General features: G+C 42.6%; 1 protein-coding gene across 1 annotated transcript in view; it reads left to right on the top strand.

The window, feature by feature from the left end:
• The first annotated feature begins 22,848 nt into the window (after nt 1-22,848).
• The window catches only part of LOC134615069 (nuclear receptor coactivator 3-like), a 102,373-nt gene continuing 100,786 nt past the window's right edge, over nt 22,849-24,435 (top strand). Inside the window, exon 1 of the mRNA XM_063459442.1 lies at nt 22,849-22,937. The gene's annotated coding sequence lies outside the window, so the exon portion shown is untranslated. The remainder of the gene's footprint in view (nt 22,938-24,435) is intronic.

Raw genomic sequence — 24,435 nt, 5'->3', positions numbered from 1 at the left:
CGTCACGGCCACAGTCCTGGATGAAACATAGAGCATCATGAAATTGGCTCACAAAGATGCACAGGGACAGGCACTCAGCACCAGATCAATAGAAGCGGGGGTCTACCACACCAGACAGAACCCAAGGTGCAGACTATGCAAATAGTCTTCTGAGACAATCGAACACAAGTGCAAGATCTCAGCAGGGACAGCATACACTGAAAGACATAACCAAGTTGCTGGGATTGTGTACTGAAATATCTGCACAGAATATGGGCTCGGTATGCCTAGGTATATACTACAACACTGGTATATACAATAATATACATATATATATTAGATGACAGATTCAGTTTCATCATAAAGACTCTTAAGTGTGTATTAATTATGTTTGCTGCTATTATTTGTAAGGGACAAGTACATTATACGTATTACTATATTAGAAACCTGGTGTTGGCACAGACAATAGGAAATAGTTTTAGAAGTCGTCATACTTAATAGACCTCGAATGAGATGCCATTGTTCTGGCAGCTTGTACATGCTCACCTCTGGCGACCTTTAAAGGAACACTCTAATTAAAAAAACAAAACAAAACAAAAAACTATATACATTGTTTATTAGCTATGTTCCTTTTAGGTTTCGATTACTACCCTCAGTTTTTTTTTTTTATTATAAGAATTTCAATTACTGGGACAGTATCCTTGCTGCCGCCCATCGAACTTTTGTCCAATCAGGTACTTCTAACAGAGAAGCATTGAGCGCACATGGTACACGTTCAACAATTAACGTGTATTCTCTATAAGAAGCATTAAAGTTGGCATGCTCTGCCGGATAATGACCAACGTACATTCCTTAGAAAAGTAAAGGATGTAATTAAAAGTGGTTTAATTGTCTGCCTGATATCCATAAGAAGCATGCGTTTGGACAGACATAAACATTAACGTTTCTCAGAAATAGCAGTGTTTTACACTGCCTGAGAATAGGGACAGCCTCTATCTGCCAAAATCTTAAAAAATGATTGGCACCAACAAGCCTCCTACTTTGTAATTAACTTAGACAGTACAAGAATGCCAGCTATCTGGTGACTACATTAAATAGCCAGTACACCCAATAAGCTGATCAATCTCCCAGTATTCTAAATTGGAACTCTCTGTACCACCAATTGAAAAATGACTAAGTGTTGTTTCTGCCCTTTACACTGTATTGTGCAACATCTACAAGCCTTCTTCTTAGTTCTTCATTCCCACCATCACCCCAAAGAAAATATGGTTCTTTGTGCTAGCAGAGCTTTGCAATAAAACCACAGGTGTTTATGGGATATCAAGGTCATTCTAAAGACACATATGGCCTCCAGGTGGCTATTTTGAGCCTAGTTTAAGCACATTTTCTTACAGTTAGTAAAAAGGGCATTACAATACATCTGTATTAGACCACCACCATGAGCTGATATTTATAAAGGAAGAACTTATTTTGAGCCAAAGTGATCTCAAGTCTGATGAATCTTATTTTTGTTTCACCATGTGCCATGCTTAAAAAGATTGACTATTGAAAAGTCAAAAGCGTCACTAGTTAGCCTTACTGAATTACTCAAACAGGGCTATTTACTGAAGAGAGAATGGTTGGGAATTCAAAGTGAATTCATAGTAAATTTCCAATTTAACGTCAAAGTAGCCAAACTGTGAGTAGACCAAGACATCAAGAAGCAACATAATCATTATTTTAAAGAAGTTTGGTGGACCACTAGGAAACCTCAGTGGCTTATCGTTTACTTTGGGGTTTTTAAAAGATTATAGGAAGGGTCAACTGACCTATATTATATATTTTATTAATTGATCCATGGACTTTTTTTATCTCTCCAGACCTGTCGAAGGCTTTAAGATGCCCAAAATAACCTTATCTCCACAGTGGCCTTGGTGGTCAAAAGAGCCCTAGCTCAGCAGGTGAACGACCCGATGTGGCCATCCCTTATCGAACCTCAGTATATCCTGGCTGAGGTTTAGGACATGGAACAGCTCAAAGTCCAGAAACATGACTCTACGCAACGATACTACAACATTGGGTCATTATAGATATAATATCCTCCTCTCTCTTAAGGTGTAGGTTGTGGTCCCATTGGTGGACTTTCTCCTCCACACCCTTTTTTGTTATTATTTTATTCGAGTATTTTAGATGTGTTCATTGGTATAATTTACATCATTCTCACTTCTATATTACTCTGTGCACAATACTTATTTTTACTTCATACATCTCTGACTGTCTTAAAACTATTTGTTTTACTGTTACAGTTAATGTTATTCTATTTGTTGTAATGGATAAAAAAAAGATTCAATAAATAAAGAATTTAGAAAAAGAATATGGATAAAATTGATATACAAATGCATAGTAGAACTTTTGAAGTAGCAATCCTGGAAATTAAGGACCAGGCTCCAAGGTTCCTTTGGTTTAGGTTCAAAAGCTTGATAATGGCAGCCAAAGGCCCATGGTACTGCGCTAGCAGTCTAAATGCACCCTAGACCCTACATTGGCATATAGTGGTTGTGGTGCCTAGAATATTCCTTACATTTGAGTGTGGCATGATCACTTCTGGAAGATATGCATAAGTTCAACTGAATTGTAAATGAACCTCTGACGTTGGCTCTAAATTGATGTCATGTATTTTATAAACATGTCTTACTACATCCAGTAATGGGGTTAAATCGGGACATGTTGCTTTCTCCGTGTAACTGGTTAGCTCTGTTTCTGCACAACAGGGCTGTTTTCTAGGTGTGGTTTCAGCGTGTCAAAATACATACTATAAGTAGCAATGGGTCACCTAATTGTTCTTGTTTTATCTTCTTGTAAATGTTTGTAAATTCAACAAGCACTGGTGTCCAGAAAAGCACATACTGTATATATATATATATATATTTTTTTTTGTTGCATCTGTGTATTTGGTAACATTCCAATGGCATAATGATCTGAGCCAGCATCAATCACCGATATGGATTAAAAATGGGGTGGGCTAGAGCGGACAGCATCAGCGCCAGAATCACAACCCTCCTGTGTTTTATGTATCAGATAGCAAGGTGGAGGGGCAACGCCAGTGACACCGGTACTGTGACAGTTTTATAGGGTCAACTGAGTCTTGCACTTGATTGTTATCTGTTTCACTCGAACATCTGACTTACATTAACGGTTTAACTCCTTAAGGACACATGACGGAAATATTCCGTCATGAGTCCCTTTTATTGCAGAAATTATGACCTCTAGGGGTTAATAGAGATGACTATTCAAGTAGGCTCACATACAAGATTTAAAAAAAAAATCAGATTTTATTTTTATTTTTAAATAAAATCTCTTGATTTAATATCAAAACGTCAATGAAGACGAAATGACATTACTGGTTGCATTAACACAGAAACTGTCAATACGTTTGCGAAGGACTGGCAAACTCTCTCACTGCTGCCCAAGCACAAAGATGGCCTCATCACTAGGAGAAAAACAAGTATGTACCAAGTCATAGAGCGTAGATCTTCAATAATGGGATGGATGGGGGCTGGGGAATTAGAACCTTTATCTTATAGTAACTGGCATCTTTTACCCTCGCTGTGCGTCCATGTATTTAGTGAGACCTGAAAGAAATCGAAAGACAACCTGTCAACTCGGCAATCCCTGAAAATGAAACTGCTGAGGTTTGTAGAAGCAAAGGTGTCAATCATCAGTCTACTTCTTGACTTCATTCACGAGAACATCAGTTGCAGAGCATGCCATACAGGGAGCTTTGCATTTATTCCATCGATCTCGGGGGAGACTGATCTTTCCTTCACCCCATCATCATTCTCACCAGAAGAGCAGCATAGAGGTGGATCCTGGGTATAAATGTTTTAGAGACTACAGATTAACACATAACACACACACACACACACACTCTTTAAAATGTATCAAGGCTTAAAATCACCCATCTTAGCAAACAATTATGGGGATTTTGTTCCACCATAATGCCAGATTGCGTTAAGCCCACCACTATGTCACAGTACCCGAATATTGGTGGGTCCTACACTAATTTTAACGTGGGAGATTGACATGCTAACTGTAATACCTACTGCTTACGGAGACTCTCCCCAATTTATGATTTCCGGTGTTCAACTCCAAAAGGGGCATCTATAGCGGAGGGGTGGTGTGCTTAACCAAACAGGAATCTGGCCTGGATTCCAAATATTTAGAGAAAATAAAGGAATTGGGGTGAACATGCATTTCTCAACAGTGATGCTACCCCAAAGACCAAAATATATATAAAATACAGTTTAGGAAACAGTGCGCACACAAAAGGAATACAGTATTACATTTTACACGGCTACTTAATATCACCCATCTTTGTGAACAAATATGGAGTGATTTTAAGTTATTTGGGTTTCGTTTCTCTCTTTTTAAGTTGAAATATTTTGGGAATGTAGCTCTGAGGGTGGTTGTGAGCCACAAATTAGAATGGATAGAGCCATTTGAAGAAGAAAAAGAAAATGTAGTATTAGATAGATAGTAAAGGAAAATAAGAAATTAAAAACAAATAGTGGATATAAAACTTCATATCGTACTCGAAGTGACAATACTTGTTTAACTAGATCCAGCTGAAGGTAGGTATGCAGGTATGTGTGCTGTGTAATTCATTTCATAGTACTGTGCTTGTGTGGCAGTATTTTTGTTTTGTTTTTGTGCATCCTGTTGAATAGTTTCCTTTGTATGAGACGTTTTCTTAAATGTTAAAGTTTGTTTGAAGTACATTCAACGGTCAGTCAGATGCACAAGTGGATATTAAAGGAGCACTAAAGGTACTATCACCACTTTGGAAGAGTGCCTTGGCTCTATCCCACAGCAAGTAGTCTTATAATATTAGTACAGTTTGACAAATTACCTGCAGTATACCCTTCATCGAGTTTTCTCCTTTGGAATATCTGGATAGCCCTACAGAGCGGTAACAGACAATGAGCCCAATTCTGGATCGGGCTGGCTCAGCACTGCAGTGACCTACAACTTATCCTGGGTAGGACAGGAGACGACAGGATGTGGAGTGGGTGCCTGAAGCACCCACGTAATTTTTCAAATCGTCAGAAAACTGTTTGACTTCTTACCATGGGAGAGCCCAGTGCACTCCTGACACCACAACCACTACATAGGGCTTTAGGGGGTTATTAACGCGCACGGAGTGTTCCTTTAAATAACTGTAAAAGGGGCATGTCTTCCCTGCATATAGCCAATCAGTGGTGCCCTCATGTATTGTGTAGAAATATAATCTGTAATGTATCCTAAATGGAGCACAAACTCTTTTAAACACGCGGCCACGCACCTTTTGACGCAGTTCTCCCAATATCACGTGAAAGAGCCACTATGGTGAATGAGAGGTCTCTGAGTCGTGTGATCTGACATGACTGTGAGCATGAGACACACACACACAGCAGAGGTTTCTTCAGAGACAGCTTGAAAAATAATAAAATTGAAAGCCAAGACCGAATTCTTTTGACTGTGATCTCGGGGCATGCCTCCACTTGCTAAGTTTCTTCTAAAGCGCCATTCACATCGTATCGTCAAAAAATTACTACAGACAGATGCATGCATACCTCTTTAAATGACTTCTCAAGTGTTCCGTTTAGATGACGTGCACATGTGCACCTTCGCAGCTTTAATTTGTAGTCAATTCAAGAAAAATAAAAATAAAAAAGAGTTTGTCATATTTTCAGTGGCCCTATTAAAGCGGATCTGTCACTTTGGGGTGTCTTTGCACATCTCCGGTTGGTCAGGTGGCCGAGCGGTGCAGTGAAACGTAGGTTTTACTTACCTGAAGCGTCCTTCATGGCCGCTACCGTCTTCTTCCTCTTCAACTCAATGTGCTTCACTTACTTGCCGTGTTAGTGCTGAGTTTGGGAGGATGTGAATGGCTCCCTCATACGGTAGGTAAATGGGTAGCTAGGAAGTAAATCGACACATTGTAGTGTACGTACGCGATTTGGCAGATGAATGGGAATCACAAATTGTGAGTAAATTACTTAACTAGAGATAATTGGCTACATTGTAATATGTTGTAAGGTTTTAATAAAACACGGCTAATGGCCAGAGTATCCCTTACTGACCAGGTCTTCCCTCCCCCCCCCCCCCCCTCTCCCCCCCAAAAAAGAATAAATTGCTAAGACACTGCTGGTTTCATTACCTGTGCATATTTGTCACTCAGTTTTATATTCCTTTTTACAAAGCATGAACCGTGCTCAGAGAAATAATATCCTCCAGGCTATTCCTCCACATGTCTTTAAAGGGACACTATGGTCACCAGAACCACTATGGCTTAATGTAGTAGCTCTGGTGTCTGCAGCCTTAGCACTGTAAACAATGCCTTTTCAGAGAAATGGCTGCCCAGGCGGTCTCGCTCATAAAGGGTGCGGATCAGCACAAATAAGAGGCTGGCTCACCACCTGACGGGCAGCTGACCAGCCCCCAGCTATCAGGACTGATCCAATTTTTATTTCAATCTGTAATGATTGTTAATTCTATTAACCATGTAAGCTACTTCTTTGCTACATATTACCACTGCAGATTAATTATATTGCCAACCGCAAAGGTAATAGGGAGAGATTACATAGTTACATAGTTACATAGCTGAAAAGAGACTTGCGTCCATCAAGTTCAGCCTTCCTCCTCTGTAGTGACTCTGACAAAACCACCTCTTCAGGCAGAGAATTCCATATCCTTATTGCTCTCACTGTATAAAAACCTTTTCTTTGCCTTAGATGAAATCTCCTTTCTTCCAGCCTAAATGTGTGACCTCGTGTCCTATGTATAGCCCTGTTTATGAATAGATTTCCAGATAAAGGTTTGTACTGGCCCCGAATATATTTGTATAAAGTTATCATATCCCTTCTCAGGCGCCATTTTTCCAAACTAAACAAATTTAATTTTTTTAACCTTTCTTCATAACTAAAATGCTCCATTCCTTTTATCAATTTTGTAGCTCGTCTCTGTACTTTTTCTAGTGCCATGATATATTTCTTTAGAACAGGCGCCCAAAATTGCACAGCATATTCAAGGTGTGGTCTTACCAGCGATTTATAAAGAGGCAAAATTATGTTTTCATCCTGAGAATTTATGCCCCTATTTATACATGACAAAACCTTACTGGCTGTAGCAACTGCAGATTGACATTGCATATTGCTGCCTAATTTGTTGTCTATAACAATTCCCAAATCCTTCTTGTGTGTGGTTATCCCTAATTCACTACCATTTAATGTGTAAGTTGCTTGTGCATTCTTAACCCCAAAGTGCATAACTTTGCATTTCTCTACGTTAAATTTAATCTGCCATTTTAGTGCCCAGTCCCCCAATCTATCCAAATCCTTCTGCAGAAAAACAATATCCTGCTCACATTTTATTACTTTACAAAGTTTTGTGTCATCTGCAAACACTGATACATGGCTTTCAATGCCTATTTCAAGATCATTTATAAATATGTTAAATAGAAGTGGTCCCAAAACAGAACCCTGAGGGACACCACTTACCACTTTTGTCCAGCCTGAAAATTTACCATTAATTACAACTCGTTGTACTCTATCCTTAAGCCAATGTTCTACCCAAGAACAAGAATATTCATCTAGACCAATTTCTTTTAGTTTGAAGACTAACCTATTGTGAGGAACCGTATCAAATGCCTTGGCAAAATCCAACACCCTTATCTATACTTCTACTTACTTCTTCGTAGAATGCAATTAGGTTAGTTTGACATGACCTATGTTTCATAAAACCATGCTGATTATTGCTAATAACAAAGTTCTTCCCAATGAATTCCTGAATATTATCCCTTAATAGCCCTTCAAATATTTTCCCAGTTACAGAAGTTAAGCTCACAGGTCTATAATTTCCAGGCAAGGATTTTGAACCCTTTTTAAATATAGGAACAACATCTGCCTTCCTCCAATCCTCCGGTACAACACCTGAATCTTGAAAAATTAAATACAGAGGTTCACTTATTTCCCCACTTAGCTCCTTAAGTACTCGTGGGTGAATACCGTCAGGCCCCGGAGCTTTATTTACATTAATTTTCTTTAATAGCTGTAGCACCTTGTCTCAAGTTATCCAGTCACAAGTTATCTGCAAGTTTTTTGCAGCAATCGTTTGCATATCTCTTGCCATAGGATCCTCATTAATATATACTGAAAAATGGTTACGGTATTTAAAATTTCTGCTTTTTCCTGGTCTTCATTAGCTAATAAACCCAACTCTGTTTCCAGTATACCTCTGCATAAGTCTCTACATTATGTATAAAAAAAAATTAAAAAAATGAAAAGAACATTTTAAAATAGTCAAAGTGAGGGGAAACAGAGGGGCAAAACAGGATTATTTATGAAAAGAAAACTGGTAAAGTGGTTGTGCTGCTTTAATTATTCATAATAAAAGTTATTTAAGAAGTTCTGAATAGGTTTGATAAAATGCAAAAATGTTGTTAAAGTGGCTCTGTCACTTATGGGATCCGTCAGTGTCCAGCCGAGGGTGTAACTTCCTTTCGCCCCATCCTCCTCAAAACATTTTAGACCTTGGGACCATTACAGCTTACCATATTTTGTGATGTACCCGTCTCTTTTTATGGTGCTGCCATATTAAAGTGTCTCAGATAGAGGCGCCTGGAAATGCAGTCCCCTGCCCTTCCCTGAAATCACACGCATGCCCAGGGCCTTGACAGACCTCAATTGACTCTCGAGATTGTGTGACAGTCAACATTGAGGATCTGTGATAAACCAAAGTCGGACGTGATGCTACACTTGAGGGAAGTTAACATGGACTTGACATCTAATGACAACGTTGACAAATGACAGGAAGCTTGGCTAAACTTTTTGTCAACCTACCGGTTATACCTAAGTAGTTTCCTATGGACTGGCTGAATGCGCGCGCGGCTCCTGCCGCGCCTGCACATTCAGCCGAAGAGGAGGAGGAGAGTTCCACGCCCGGCGCTGGAGAAAGAGGTAAGTTTAACCCCTTCCTCCCCCTCGAGTCCGGCGGGAGGGGGAACCTGAGGGTGGGGGCACCCTCAGGGCACTATAGTGCCAGGAAAACGAGTATGTTTTCCTGGCACTATAGTGGTCCTCTAAATATTTTGAAATGTTTTTGAATTTTATTGCTGTTGAGCTCTGTGATACACTAAACATGTCACGGTCTTCGAACTTCTAGGAATAACGTGACACCAGCCTTGGAGAGAAGGTTTTGGGGTTTGGAGACATGCAAAAGATTTGACCCATTCAGCAGTCAGAAGGCAGCACTACGTACGTGGCTACGTGACACCTTTTATATGGTCAAAGAACGTAGCTTGGAGGAGAATCAAATCCCGCAGCAAGCTAAATATTATCCACTACTTCACACCCAAATTTAGCACACCCACATTGCTAGCATTTCAATTTCTCTTCAGGGATTCCTGTTTGTATTTTCCACATCTACATGAATTTATCGCCGCTCGTAAAAACCGGGGGAATCGTAGGAGAGAAGAAATGACACATACACTTCCAATAATGCCTTTTGGCAGGCAGCAAAAAAAATTGTAAGAGGGAGAGTGAGTCAGAGGAAAACTTATTACATATGTGACATGGTATATCACATTAACCCCTTGAGTGCTAAAGCGATGAGCAACACAGGCATCCAGACATGTGATCTAGAGAGAGGGGGTTAGGGAATGTTCACATATAAAGGGGGCTGCAAAAACAAACTTCCTGCCTTAAACAATGATTCTAATTTATAACATTGCATGGGGATGAGTAACTTCTTGCTTCCTACTGCAAGATTGGTAATGTAAGGGACAGAGGAAGCAAGGCTTTCTCACATTAGTGCTATCATCTTCACTTGCCATGATTCTCTCAGATCTCACACACATGGATATGTTTGTTTATATATATAAATTACTGCTATGCGTCCCCTGATATCTCTAGTTGGAATCTGAGCGATCCTTCTTGGGCACAGAAACTCGAAAAATCATGCTTGCACAACTATCTCAGAGTTCCCGGCTTGACATGCAAATCAGCACAGACAGCCATCATGACTCTTTCTCTCCCAACACCTTTGTGGGGCTCTCATCCCCCCTCCCCCCCCCCCCCCCCAGCCCCTTTGTGTCTCTTTCTCCCTCCCAGCCTCTTTGTGTGTCTCTCTTGTCCCCCCAGCCCTCTGTGTGTCTCTTTATGTTCCCCCAGCCCTTTTATGCACCTCTTTGCCCCCTTCAGCCCTCTGTGTGCCTCTCCTCCCCTACAGTCATCTGTGTGCCTCTCTTTCCATCCACCCAGACCTCTGTGTGCCTCCACCCCCCCATGCCAGCTCACCTCTTTCCTTGTAGACTGGTTGCGGTAGGGGAGTTTATGTATCCTCTACCTGGTCTGTCAGGAAGCAGCTCGCAGTGAGCACTACCTCTCAGACCGAGTAGAGGGAAACAGAGGCTCCTCTACCAGGGTTCACCACTCGGCATGCTATATGCTGTGACCAGCAGGAGGCTAGAGCTGTGCTGTGTGGTCCCCTCCTACCGGTTACCCAGAGACTGCGCCCTCTCGGGCCGGTGTGACCTAGGCAGCTGGCCAGTTTGACTAGCGGTCGCGCCAGCCCTGTGTGCCAGCGCAGCATGAGGAGAGGATCTAGAGATTCAGTGGAAGGGAGGCCTGGAGAGACAGGAGGAGGGACTGTAGAATAGTCCTCTTCTGTATAGTCACTGTGGCTCCACTTGCAGTGCGGTCATGTGATCAGTTCTCCCATAAATAGCCAAGCACTGCACTTAGTCAATGTTTAGTTGTTCTGGTGCTTGCCCGAGTCTCCTAGTGCCCTGGTTCTTGTTCCTCGTAGCTGATCCTGATTCTTGGTTCCTGATACTTTTTGGGGTTTGTAAAAATTTATGTTTTTTTCGGCTTAGAGTTAATTGAGTTAGTCCATTGTCTTAGTTAATTGTATCACAGGCAGAGGGGAGGGCTTGTGTGCTGTATGTGGGAGTGTCAGACAGACATTGTTGCATTGTTCTGATTGGTTTGTGTGCCTGTGTTCCATCAGGTCCAGGGTGTGTGCCTCTGGCCTGAGGAATTGTATAAATTGTGAGTACTGACTTACATTAAACAGACCTGCTTGACCCTTTCTTGAAGCCTTGGCTCATGCTTGGGGGATGGGATAACTACACTCTTGGGGATTGCTATATCACAATACTCCCAGAGTATAAGCTCTTGTAAGAGCTTGTTCCTGCTACACTCTCTGGATTAGGAGAGGTCTACCTACAGGAAGTTGGATCCTGGTCTTGGGTCCAGGATGGATGGAGGACGGCGAGACCCCGGCGCAGCTGCATCGCTGGAAGTGGGGTCTGCAGTGCTTAGGGTGTCTGGTGGCGTGCCTGGAGTCCTCGGCAAGCACTAGGAGGATCGATTGGAGGAGGTACTCGGTCGGAGTGCCAGCGGTCTGTCACAAGCTGATACTCCAATAAACTGTAATGACCATTCTATATCAAGCGATGACTCAAAACATACACTTTTTAAGAACCGATCTTAACTTCTATACGTATTGAAATCCTGTCGGTTGATCTGGAACCCAAAAGTACGGAGGTGTACATCCTTGTTTACAACATGATTAGAAATGTCCCTGAGTGAGACATAGTGCTTGGGACTAAGTGAAAGCATGCTGGAAAACACAACTGGGGACAAGAAAACACAATGTAAGGTCTAGGACAGCAATTAGAAATCATCATGATATTGGTAAGTTGGCATACTGAGGTCTGCGCCATAGTTCAGGGCAGTTGGCAACCATGCATATTCCATTCAGCTGGCTCAGTGATGGTTTCTGGTGCTAACAGGGTTGTAAGGTAACCACCTTAATCCATTAGAGCAGGGGTTCCCAATTAATTTTTCCTGTGGAACCCTTTGACATAGAGTATCAACATCGTGGAACTCGTGCCCCCCCCCCCCCAGGAATGTGCCGGTGTGTGTCAAGGTGTGTATATCTGTGCATGTATGGGCCAGTTGTATATCTGACACACAGATACACACTGTTAGATAGTTGCACACAGATACACACACCTTGACACATGGTGTGTATCTGTGTGTGTGTGTGTGTGTATGTATGTATGTATGTATCTGTGTGTCAAGGTGTGTGTATCTATGTTTGTATGTGTCTGTGTATCAAGGTATGTGTATCTGTGTTTGTATGTGCCCCCCACCGCAGGTCCGCTTACAGGACTCCTACCTAGTCTGCTTTCAGTGATGCACGACTGAATGTGGTGTTTATAGTGGAAGTGAATTAGAATGTGTGTAATGGATGTAGTGTTTGTGTGTATTAGATACAGTATGTGCAGTGAATGCAGAGTGTGTGTTTGTGTAGCGGATGCAGTGTGTATAGTGAATGCAGAGTGTGTTTGAGTAGTGGATGTAGTGTGTGTACAGTGATGTAGTGTGTGTTTGTGTAGTGGATGTAGTGTTTGTGTGTACTAGATGCAATGTGTTTAGTGGATGTAGTGTGTGTATTAGACGCAGTGTCTCTGTATAGTGAATGCAGTGTGTGTACTGTGAATACAGGATGTTTGTGTAGTGGATGCTGTGTGTGTGTCAGTGTAGTTAATGCAGAGTGTTTGTTAGTGTAGTGAATGCAGAGTGTGTGTCAGTGTAGTGGATGCAGAGTGTGTGTCAGTGTAGTGGATGCAGAGTGTGTGTGTGTTAGTGTAATGAATGCAGAGTGTGTGTATTAATATAATGAATGTAGAGTGTGTGTTAGTGTAGTGAATGCAGAGTGTGTGTTGTACTAGTGTATGCATGTTGTGTAAATGGAGCATCCCCCCCCCCTAAATGTAATAAATGTTATTCCCCCCTCCCTGCTGGTCCAGATACAGGGAGCCGGGGGACCGCGGCTGCACGTATATATAGCGATCATCACTATATATCTGTGCAGAGAGGGAATGTGGGGCCTGGGACTGCCAAAGCAGTCCGGGCCCCCCAGGATCACCGGGCCCGTGATAACCGTTATGGTTGTCACCCCCTGATGGCGGCCCTGAATCTGACACACAAATACACACTGGCAGATAGTGGCACACAGGTACACACACCGTGTGTATCTCTGTGTGTGTATGTATATATCTGTGTGTCAAGGTGTGTGCGTCTATGTATCTGTGTTTGTATGTCTCTGTGTATCAAGGTGTGTGTATCTGTGTTTGTATGTGCCAGTGTGTATGAATCTGACACACAGATACACACACTGGCAGATAGTGGCACACAGATACACACCTTGACACACAGTGTGTATCTGTGTGTGTGTGTGTATGTATGTATATGTGTGTGTATCTGTGTTTGCATGTGCCAGTGTGTGTCAAGGTGGGTATATCTGTTTGTATGCGCGTGTGTGTGTGTGTGTCTCTGTGTCAGTGTGTATATGTATCCGGCACATAGATACACACATCTTGACTCACAAATACACACACACTCAAACACTCAGATACACACAGTGACATACATACACTTGCACCCACAGATACACACTGACACACAGGCACATGCACACTTAGATGCACACAGTGACACATACACAAACCTTGACACAGATACACACACTGACACACACACTTTGACAGACACATACACTCATTGACAAACACACACACACACACACAAATACATACACTCTCATTGACAAGAACAGATACATTCTCACTGACAAACACATACACTGACAAGCACACATTCACTCTCACTGACAAACACACACAAACACATACAATAAAAAAAAAAAAAAAATTACTCCACCCAGCCCCCCTACCTTTAGGAGTGCTGGCATGGAGTCCCTGGGGTACAGTGGGGCTGCTGAGCGGCTGGCGTGCGGGCGGCGATGGAGCAGTGATCTCCCTGCTCAGCTCCCTCGGGCGCCTCTTAGTGATCCCGGAGCCGGAGTGACGTCATATTCCGGCTCCGGCATCACTGCTGTGCGCGCGAGAGAGCTGAGCAGGGAGATCACTGCTCCCTCGCCGCCTGCGGCCATTTTGTTTTCACATTTTTTGGCGGAACCCCAATTAGTGTTCCGCGAAACACCAATTGGGTATCTGTCACGGCTTGTCTTAGTGGGAGTCCGGTATGCAGAGATATGTGCTCACCCTTGCAATTAAACACAGAGCATGTAAGCTCGATTGAGCAGGGTCCTCTTCAACCTATTGTTCCCGTAAGTTTATTTGTAATTGTCCTATTTATAGTTAAATCCCCTCTCATAATATTGTAAAGCACTACGGAATCTGTTGGCGCTATATAAATGGCAATAATAATAATAATAATAATAATACTAAGGTGATCAGGCAAGAACTCACCTGGCCTGTGAGTCTGTGCACGGGGGCTGTGCAGGATAATGCTCCAAGTCGCAGTACAGGTACAGACATAAGCAGGAGAATAGTCGTGGGTAAGCCAAAGGTCAGAGGGTGCCAGAAGTCAGGGTAAACGAGGGTAAGCCGAAGTCAGAGGATGCCAGAAGTCAGGATACACGAATAACAAGCCAAGGTCAGGGGCCAACTGGAGAACACTAGAGGAAAAAACACCAATACAGGAACCAGAGTCAATGAACTGACACTGCCCTCGGGGAGAGGCAGTGTCTTATACCTGGCTAATCAGTTATTAGCCACAAGTGAACTATGAGTGACAGGAGCAGTCTCAGGTAAATTCCAACCCCCAGTGCTGGAGACATGGCAGGGCTAGGTTTCAGGCCAAACCAAGAACAAAAATGGCTCAGAGGCAGGTACACAGACTTAGAACCATGTAGCATCATGTATCACATGAGTATTTTAAAAAAGATTACAATCTGAAAATGTTTAATTTTTTTGCCTGTACCACCACCAAAGTTAGAAATCGTTATCAACTTAAAAAGTGAACTTAACTTAGTCGTTACCGTTAATCACAAAATCACGAGATCAATATCCTGAGATCTCCTGAAAGTTAGCAGCAAAATGGATCTGTACTTCATGTTCATAACACATGGCGATGTTAATGGTTGGCAAGTGTCTCATTAGCTTGTTGTGTTCAAAACTGACATGGATATGTGTGCATGTTTCTATGTTTAAATCACACGTTTTAGGTATAATGTAATATGTGTAATAGTTCTGTTAATGCACTAATTGTATGTATAGATTATATAGATATTTGTGATTGTTTTAAGGGTTACTCCAAGCATCATAACCACTACAGATCGCTGTGGTGGTTATGATGCCAAGAGAACCCTGGTTCGGTTCCCAGACAATGGAGCAAACTGTTTAGCAATCGTTTACTGGCTTAGCTGGGTCCCCACGGGGTTCAGAGGCGCCTGGAATGGCCAAGTGTTGTGCGTCTGACTTCTGCAGAGCTGCAGAACCCGATCCACTTGCCATTTATTGTCTGAGAGTGTCAGCTCTAAACCAATCAATGGCGAATTGTGCAAAAAAATAAATTAAAAAATTGCACTGAATAGGCAGTCGCCAGCCCAGAACCCTAGATCCGGGCTGGCTGTTTTCACCCCATGACTCTGCCACAGGTGGAGGTACACTACCGGCAGCCAAGGGATTATACTTGGTATGTGCAGTGTTTCACAGTGAAATGCTGCACATTCAAACTCCAGGCACCACTGACGTGGTCATGATGCTTGGAGTAGCCCTTTAAGTCTGACTGTCAGTGGGACACCAACCCTTCAGGTTTCAGGGACAACTGAATTTGTTTGCGATGGTGTTACTGGTAAAACCTAGGCTGTGACAGGAGGGAATACTAATAACAAAATCACAAAGCTGAACTGTAACTTGGCCACATGCACTTCCTGTAACTACCTTGGCATGCGGTTCGATCCCAATCTCTCATTTGGATTACAAAACTATATTCCAAACTTGGTAAAAAAAATAAATAAAGCCTGCTTAGATCTTCCCATGACAAAATAGACAGTGCAGTAAATGTTAACAGGCAGGGCCGGACTGGGCAATCTGGTTAATGGGAAATTTCCGGGTGGGCGGTCGGCACCTGGGGCCGGACAGAGAGCTGGCTGACCTGCGGCCGCAGGGGGAGCTGGCTGTTCCGGCAGCCACAGGGGGAGCTGGCTGTTCCGGCGGCCGCAGGGGGGAGCTGGCTGTGCTGGCTCTGCTCCCCGCCCGCACACGCTACTTAATGAGACCGGGGCCGGAATATCCGGTCTCATTGAGTTGCATGCTGGGAGCAGAGCCAGCACAGCCGGAACAGCCAGCTCCTCCTGCGCCCGCCGGACCAGCCAGCTCCCCCTGCGGCCGCCAGCACACCTGACCCAGGTGTCTGCCCTGCAAGACTCCTGTCCGGTCGCCCACAGGTAGCTATATTATGTGTCAGTCTGTCAGTATGTGTGTCTATGTCATGGTGTGTGTGTCATGGTCTGTGTCTGTCTGTCATGGTGTGTGTCTGGTCTGTCATGGTGTGTGTTATAGTGTCTGTCTGTCTGTCATGGTGTGTGTCTGTGTCATGATGTGTGTGTGTGTGTTTGTCTTTGTCTGTCTGTCTGATGGTGTGTCTGTGTCTGTCTGTGTCAAGGTGTATGTGTCTGTGTCATGTTCTGTCTGTGTCATGGTGTGTGTCTGTGTCAGGGTCTGTCTGTGTCATGGTGTGTGTCTCTCAAGAAATGTGGTGTGTCTGTCATGGTATGTGTGTGTCTGTCAAGGTGTGTGTGTCTCTGTCAAGGTGTTTTTGTGTCTGTCAAGGTGTGATTGTGTCTGTCAAGACGTGTGTATCTGTCATGGGGTGTGTGTGTCTGTGATGGTGTATGTGTGTGTGTCTGTGTGTGTTTAAAAATAGTGTATTTACTCACCTTTTTTCCCCCACGCTGTGCTGCGGGGCTGGCATAGATTTTTTCCCAGAGCTGCTTTGTTTCCTCAGTACGGCCCTGTTAACAGGGCACTGTAGGCACATACATTATACACACGCAACAACGTTCATTTTTAAATTAAGAGAAATTAAGTAATTGAGAGGAGTTACTTTATGATTGAAGGACGTTTAATACAGATGTTGTTTGGCCCATAAGGCTGGTGGCAGATTTGATAGTGTCTTGCAGTTTATTCCACGTATCTCGATCTCTGTAGGAGAATACTGAATAGGGGTCTGTGGACTCCCATAGGCCCATCCCAACTGGTACGGCTAATCATAGACTATGGCAGAGTAATATTCAAAACGTTGGTCAGCCATGCAGATTGTCTCTATTGAGTCAAAAAACATGGGATAATCTGCATAAAAAATATAAAATCTCCCACCAGCATGATGTCCCTAAAAACTTTAGCATTCATCTAACTTCTAGCACAAAGCAACTCATCTCAATGTTAAATTATAAATGAATGATATTGTGTGTGTGTATATTGCGTGTGTAACAATGTATGTATAATTTCACTGAATATGTCTCCTATTATAAGTGTAACAATGCTTTTCTATGTGCCGTGCTCCCCAGGATATACAGGAAAATTAGAGCAATCTCAATGGTATTCTCTTACTGGTAAAATATTTTATAAATAAATCATTGACAGAGATAATTAAAGAGAACCTATGTTACACGAAATGTATGGCAGACAAGTTATCTTCAATAGGTATTTATCAATATTAAATTTCTAGCTAGTAAAAATGTAAACAAAGGTATAGTTTATATGATATTCTAACCGGAATATATATTTTTACAGTGGAAGATAGGTGTCCAGCGATACCAGTGTGTATTCAGATACACAATTACACTATCATGTAAACTTTTTTACAGCAGAACAAAAATGAAGGAGAGTTATTCTATAATTTACCAGCTGTTCAAATGCAACACTTATTTCTCTTATGTAGCTAAGAGTACTGGGAGTTGCAGTTTCCCTATTTACCATTGTTCCAACGTAATTGATATTGAGTGCAAAGAATCAATGTGCAGCCTTCTAATTGACCTTCAACCCTTCATTTACCCTGAATCTCACTCCACAAACTGCCTAGACAAACAAAGCCACTCATGTCTCATCAGATGTCAATGGATCACTTGTGAAGGAGAGAGGCAGTTGCATAGGTAACAGATTGGCTTTGCTTCTACATAATGATGTGGAACTGAAGAGTGTGTCTTAGAGATCATCGTAAATACTCTTACAGCAGAGGCACCACTATTTGCTTGACTGGTGGGAGCTCCGTAGCGAAGAGGAGACCAACTTCACGCAACAGGAAGCAGTGTCCCCATCACGAACACTGATGGATGTGGACGTAGCTGTGGCACACCTCCCATTAAAAAGCCTGGCAGATAATAAACACTGGCACAATGATTTGGAGAATCTGATAAATCAATATCCATTGCTTCGCTATATAGAAGATCCATCGAAAAAGGAGACGTATAGTTGTGATTACAGAGACAATTCAAAGCATCCAGGATCGGTTCTAGGTGGTAGTGTGCTTGTTAAAGGGACACTATAAGCACCAAAACAACTTTAGCTTAATGGAATGGTTTTGGTGTATAGATCATGTCCCTGCAGTTTCACAGTTTAATTCTCTGCCATTTAGGAATGAATTCACGTTATTAATGCTGCCCTAGTCACAGCTCTCCTGTGTGGCCTACACATTTCCTGTAAAGAGAGAGCTAATCTTTAAACTTCCATTAATGCACAATATGTTCAATTAAGAATTTCTTAACTCTTGTTCTGTTAATAGTGTGCTAGAGCCCACAGGAGCCTCCCGTGTGTGATTTAAGTTCATTAACAGTGCAGGAGATAACTTTTAAAATAAACACAGTGTGCTAAACACGGATATAATTGAAAATAAAATAACTTTTTTTAACACAGGCTGTGTGATTCACAGCCAGGCCAGGTGTGGCTATGGCTGCATAAACAGAAACAAAATCTAGAAAATATATATTTATATACACTGCTCAAACAAAATAAAGGGAACACAAAAATAACACATCCTAGATCTGAATGAATTAAATATTCTTATGAAATATGACGTTGGTGGATGGAGCCATGATGTCCCAGAAGTGCTCAATTGGATTCAGGTCTGGGGAACGGGCGGGCCAGTCCATAGCATCAATGCCTTTGTCTTGCAGGAACTGCTGACACACTCCAGCCACATGAGGTCTAGCATTGTCTTGCATTAGGAGGAACCCAGAGCCAACCGTACCAGCATATGGTCTCACAAGGGGTCTGAGGATCTCATTTTGGTACCTAATGGCAGTCAGGCTACCTCTGGCAAGCACATGGAGGGCTGTGCGGCCCCCCAAAGAAATGCCACTCCACACCATTACTGACCCACTGCCAAACCGGTCATGCTGGAGGATGTTGCAGGCAGCAGAACGTTCTCCATGGCGTCTCCAGACTCTGTCACATGTGCTCAGTGTGAACCTGCTTTCATCTGTGAAGAGCATAGGGCGCCAGTGGCGAATTTGCCAATTGTGGTGTTCTCTGGCAAATGCCAAACGTCTTGCACGGTGTTGGGCTGTAAGCACAACCCCCACCTGTGGACTTCAGGCCCTCATACGACCCTCATGGAGTCTCTTTCTGACCGTTTTGTGGCCTGCTGGAGGTCATTTTGCAGGGCTCTGGCAGTGCTCCTCCTGTTCCGCCTTGCACAAAGGCGGAGGTAACGGTCCTGCTGCTGGGTTGCTGCCCTCCTGCGGCCTCCTCCACATCTCCTGATGTACTGGCCTGTCTCCTGGTAGCGCCTCCATGCTCTGGACCCTACGCTGACAGACACAGCAAACCTTCTTGCCACAGCTCGCATTGATGTGCATTCCTGGATGAGCTGCACTAACTGAGCCACTTGTGTGGGTTGTAGACTCCGTCTCACGCTACCACTAGAGTGAAAGCACCGCCAGCATTCAAAAGTGACCAAAACATCAGCAAGAAGCATAGGAACTGAGAAGTGGTCTGTGGTCACCACCTGCAGAACCACTCCTTTATTGGGGGTGTCTTGCTAATTGCCTATAATTTCCACCTGTTGTCTATCCCATTTGCACAACAGCATGTGAAATTGATTGTCACTCAGTGTTGCTTCCTAAGTGGACAGTTTGATTTCACAGAAGTGTGATTGACTTGGAGTTACATTGTGTTGTTTAAGTGTTCCCTTTATTTTTTTGAGCAGTGTATTATACTATAACAATGCGATCCTATATACATTGCCAAGATATAGGAAAATAAAACACATTAGGCTATTGGAGCTCATGAACCCTTTCAGTTTAATGTGTTCAGCAGGGCTGTATTAAAAGCAGATATACATTTTAAGGTTTGCACATTTATAAACCTACCCTCACAAGAGTATCTGCCTAGCTTAGCTTACCTTAACCCTTTCCTCATAAAATTATATGCTTATCTCTCAATATTTAAGAAATTTTAACACAGGTCCGGGAAAACTATGTATTTTTAGGAATTCATAAGATAATTCCAAATTATGGGCTGACATAACTGATCTGGAAGCATAGCTGACTTAGAGAAGTATTGCAATTCAGCTGTTTTGACCTAAAATATACTTTTTCCCTAGTGAATTCCTGACAGTACATGATTTAGTAAACGACCTTCAAAGTGTGACACAAACAGATAAATAAAAATGGACTAATATCCTTCTTCTACAGCCATTTAATCTCATTGAATTGGTTATATAGTGCTTGGAGTCCTCTTGCGTTGTCCCTCTGTTTATAGTTAAACCATTTTCTAGAAGTTAAACATTGAATAATGGTCCTTGGTCGCGCACAGCTGAGCCCCCACTGGGGGAATGGCTAAGGTTCCCCTTTTCCGTACCAATTTATACCAGCAATGGGTGCCTGTGATTGGCTGAGAACGATCAGCTGACACTCAAAATCAATCACTGTCGCCCATTGCTGCTCAGGCCAATGCTTCCTCATTAGATTGAGTAGCACAGAGATGCCGGGTTACTAGCAACTCTCATTTGGCGTTAAACTATTAAAAAATGGCTTAAACCTGAATGGAGGCACAGTGCCAGTTGACTGCAGGCACTAGACCATTGAAGTGGTTACAGTGCCTATAGTAAAATTTGGCAGTCCCTTCTTCTGTCCATCTCTCCCCCCACCCCCTAAAACTAAACATTTACATGAATAATAAATGATAGATAAATGGCTGATAAATTAGGACTCTGGACACATCTGGCTCATTGTTCTAATACTTGGAAGTAGTCTTTACAATTATTGCATAAAGATTCTATCTCTATGGAAATCTCAAATGGAAGTTCTGCATTAACGGGCAACAATTGGCTCTATCCTTTTCATACAGACTCGGACAGTTTCTACGAGATCCAAACTGTAAGCTCTAGTATTTAAAAGGAACACCAAAGGGATATCAATGAGGTGGTCTGGGTGCAATATTTTAGTTATAACCCTGCAATGTAAAGCATTGCTGTTTAGTAGATACACCTCTAATGGCTTTCTACCAGACAGCCACTAGAGGCACTTCCGCTGAAAGAACGGAAAACAGAAGAATGCGCCCAAAACACTGCATTAAGATGTAGTGTTTTTTGTGCTTGGGGTGTCCGTTTAACTAAACACATAAATGCAATGAATTCAAAGAAATTTGAATTTTTAATGTGCCTCTGTCACATATAATCTTATGCAATACAAATGATGACCGCGTTAGAATTTCATTGAAATCCCAACGCAATCCAAAGATGCCAAAAGAAAAAGTAAGGACTACTTTGCAACATGGACAAGCAAGTGGCTGACAAAAAGAGTTTCGGAGTGAACTTTTGTCCAAGCATCCTCTCTTTTATCTCGAGATGTGATCTATGGAGGCAACCACGGTCTTGCAGGGTTCTTCATAGACCTCAGTGTTGAACTCTTATGCTGCGCGTGAGTACAGCACTGGATCAGTTCCTAGCAGATGAAGCGCCAGGAGCTGAAGAAGGTCCACCAGGAAAATGGTGGTGGCTGCAAAAGACAGCTTCAGTGAATAAACCTACTTTTAACTGCACCCCACAGCCACCAGACCCTAACGTTCCAAAATAATACAGATCCGCTTTACATTTAGGCTACAGTAACTTAGATGGGAAAAAAACTAAACCTTAAATCTCCAATGTTAGCAAATCGCCTACTTTAGCTTAGCAAATTTAACGCCCGCAGGTTGTCCTGGACACACACACACGACGTCTTTGCGCTGAAAGACAGCGCATGAAAAGTGCTCCCTTGCCGCATAATGCCTTCATACATGCTTGCTTACATCAGCAAGCTACGCAGTTCCTTCTGGGTCACTCCATGACGTAGGAACTCGGTTAATTCCCACAGAATTCTGCATACCGAGTTGCAGAACTTTTCATGCACTGCTCACCGGCACGATACGTTTCTGGGAATAAAAAGGGGTGTATCTGGCAAAACGTATCGCCGTCAGCGCTGCATCAGCCAGTCTAGCCATGAACACCCTCTACCCCCCCTCCCCTCCAGCTACAGAGGCACAGCATTACCAGATCTAATACCAGCCCTGTGTCCCTTGTGACCTGCAGTCAGCTGGTAATAACCCTCCCCCCACCACCTCCTCCCTCCCTCTCCTACTCATTACTAGACCATGACTGCTGCTTTTGCAAATCATGCAGCCATGAGCATGGCACACACAGTCCTCCCTCACTGCCCCCCTCCTTGCAAAAACCAGCCTCAGCCCTCCCTGTGCTCCATAAAGCAAAGAGGTTCACCTGAGGGTAACACCATGCAGTATTACACCCTCCATATCCCCCTTAAACCCCTCCTTCCTCTATATCTAGCAACCTACTAAAAATAACCCCCCTGTGCAAATCACTTAGAGGCTTCATTGTCCCCCTGTTGGTGTGCAGGCGGCGCCGCGCGGCACGCCGGGAAGTGCAGTTCCTGCCGCCGCCTCACCTGCCTGGCGTCTTAGGGGCGGCGGACTACAAGTCCCGCGAGCCCGCGCGTGGGGACGCCCCTATCCTTCTCTCTGCCCGGGGAGTGTTTGCCATTTAAATAAACAGCGAGGAAAATGGCGGAGGAGTGTTCAGTGGTGGGATAAAGAAGCTTTAACAGAGAGACACAGAGGAGGCAGCTGGGTGAGTACTGCTGTTGGTGGCTTCCCAGGGGCTCTCCTTCATGCTGCCTGTGATATTGGGCAGCAGTTCCCCATGGTCCTTTAACAGACCCTCTAAGGGTCAGATCAGCTGGAATCTAAACTTTATGGCATTTTAATATTATTAGAATTTTTTTTTTTGGGGGGGGTGGAAGCTGTCACCCATATCTGCTTTAACAATCTGCCCTGCAACTTCAAGCTCATTGCTTATAATCTGCAATCACATGATACTATAATACAGGAAGGGTAGACTGGATTCCTGTAAAATATCTATTTTCTTTTTATTATTTATAATTTTTTTTTTTTTACTGAAATATTAAATATTTTGGAACATTTCTTGAAGTTGGTTTGAAATGGGCAACTTGTGTCTAGCTCCTACATGTATGATTGTCACTCTTTTTATAGACACAAAGTTTCTTTAAATATATATATATATTTTATTCTCTCATTTTATTATTATTTTTTAAATTTAACTAAAAAAAAAAATATCCAAATATTTGTATGCTTCGCCTTTTTGTTGTGGACTTCGTTTTGATATATTTACATTTTTCATTTTACCACATTGATGGTGTGGGTGAGCTGATTTAATATAACTATGGTCTGCTGGGTTTTGTATTATTTTTTTTTTTTTTTTAACTTATTTAAACTCCCTTTCTTGTTGTATTTAACACAGCTCTGACATTTCGCTGTATGTTAAGTGTATATCATGTTGAGTGACCTGACTCATAATAATTCACCTTCCTCTTTCTGTATTAAATGTATTTATAGTATCTGGTTAACCTATTGATAATTTGACAAGTGCCCTTTTTTTTATTTATTTATTTTACATTGTTTACTATTACAAATCTGATCTATCTTTTTATTTTATTTTTTTCCCCCTCTTGATTGTTCTGGGTTAAATCAGGTGTTCCATAGGCAGTCTGTTCGTGTAAATGATACAATCTAATTAACCATATCTCTCTGCTAGAGTGGTTACTATGTGACACCCCTGTAGTCTGTGGATAACCTATCTTGTGTGCTGGGATAATTGTTTGCATTAACCCCATCTGTGCTGTAATCAGACACTGCCTCTCCACATCAGACAAATACACTTGGTACAAACAATAGGAGATAGACTCTGTCATTATCCACAGTGTATAATAAGATGAGCGCTACGTACAATACAAGTCTGGTTTAACATTCTACTCTGCTGTATTAAGGAGCAATCGGATAAATTCATCTATATTTCAGGGACCCATTCGTTGCCGAATGGTTCTGGGAGGCATTGTTTAGAAACTAGTAGGGGGTTTTAATGGGGAGGGGAGCATTTTTTTTTTTTTTTTTCCCTTTTCTTTTTACTGCAGTGGCTTGACATTGGTGGTAGATCCTAAACCAACAGCAGTTGATGATTTGCCTTGCTTTGTCAATTAGCAGGGTGTTGGGAGTGGTAACCCTTACGTTGCCGATGGGTTGCGTTGCATACACCTCCCTGCTGCCACTGG

Source organism: Pelobates fuscus, chromosome 6 (assembly GCF_036172605.1).
Source record: "Pelobates fuscus isolate aPelFus1 chromosome 6, aPelFus1.pri, whole genome shotgun sequence".
In the NCBI taxonomy this organism is placed as follows: Eukaryota; Metazoa; Chordata; class Amphibia; order Anura; family Pelobatidae; genus Pelobates; species Pelobates fuscus.
Note: the sequence above shows the minus strand (reverse complement) of the source record. Positions and strands in the feature narration are given on the sequence as shown.